This window comes from Chenopodium album, chromosome 6 (assembly GCF_948465745.1).
Source record: "Chenopodium album chromosome 6, dcCheAlbu1.1, whole genome shotgun sequence".
Taxonomy (NCBI): domain Eukaryota; kingdom Viridiplantae; phylum Streptophyta; class Magnoliopsida; order Caryophyllales; family Amaranthaceae; genus Chenopodium; species Chenopodium album.
The window spans coordinates 13020959-13022428 of NC_137839.1; positions in this window are offsets into that span (position 1 = coordinate 13020959).

Genomic DNA, 1470 nt, shown 5'->3' on the forward strand with positions numbered 1-1470 from the left:
TATCTAAATTAATTAATTAATTAATTTGACTAATTAAAGGATAATAAATTAATTAACTTGATTTAGTACGACTTTAGGCATGTCCCCTTAGAATAAAATTACTGGAAACAGTCCAGATTAACGTTCCAATAATGGCGCAAAATTCTGGACTGTGGCGCCTCTGTTTACTGTCTGTCGCCTAGCGAAAGCTCTATCGTCTGGCGACAGGTTTTAAACAGTGGCGACAGTTCTGTTTTTATAGCGACAGTCCAGTTTCTTACTCGAGTCATCACGATAAGTCTAACTAAATAGTCTACTAATCAGTTCACCAATTTTTTAATGGTTTAAACCATGTTCAAGTCTTTAATTGAGTCTAAGCACTTAGTCCCATGGTCATACACAAGAGTCAAAGCATGTCACTTACACACACTTATAATGCACACACATAACATGTTTGTCACACCATGACCATGTCTAGAGAGTCTTGAATGCGTGTTTTCCGTCATTTTTTTAGGGAGGTAAGTCAGATAATAATCCTCCAATCAACCACTTGTTTGAACCCATTCCCAAAAAATATGCACCCTATTTTTGCTTTTTTTCTTTTTTTTTTCTTTTTAAACCATAAAATCAAAGTCGATTAGAGTCGGGTCATTAAAACGAGTATGGTTTAATTTATAGCGCGTGGACAAGAAAGGAAGGGCGTCTAATCAAGGACAACACTTTCGTTCAAGTAGCACTTTTTGACAAACCAATCGGTAGGAAAAGGAAAGCTAAGAAGATAATGGCAAGTCAAGAAGAACTCAATGAAGTTAGGGGAGAGGTAGCTAACTTGGATGAGATATTGAAGGGTCTAACTCTTCAAATCAACGACCCTGTAAAACAACAACAGATGGAGCTCATTCAGAAAAGTTTGAGCAAGCTTTCCAATGACTTTAGGTTCCAAGGGATTAGCTCACAAGGGGTCTCGCTGGACAAGGGCCTTCTTCCGCAGAAGTTCAATGCCAACGACATCCCGAAATTCAAGCCTATGGAAAACCCTTATTTCATTTAAGAGCTTTCAAAACTGTAATGAATATTAAGGGAATAGATAAGAAAGCATTTCATTCTGTATTCTCTTTATCCTTAGAAACTGTGTGTCAACAATGGTACTTTTCTCTTGACAAAGAGAAGACTTGTAGTTGGGAGTCTATTGTAAGTGCTTTCCTTCTTTAACAAATGGAGGGAAACTACCGCAAGAATGGTTGAGGTTCCTAGTGAAAAGGAATCTGTAAGGATTTTCATTAAGAACCTCCAAGAAAAATATTCAAAGCACCTTAAGTACCAAAGTAATTTACACACTTTCAAGGCCGTCTATGACATTGGTATATATCAATATTGAAGACGACCTAGCTAAACAAAAAGCTGCTAACAACAGTAACTCCAACAGTGGCTGGAAAGGCAAGAAGAACGACAATCCTTCTTCTTCCAAAACCACCCACTTAAATAATGTTG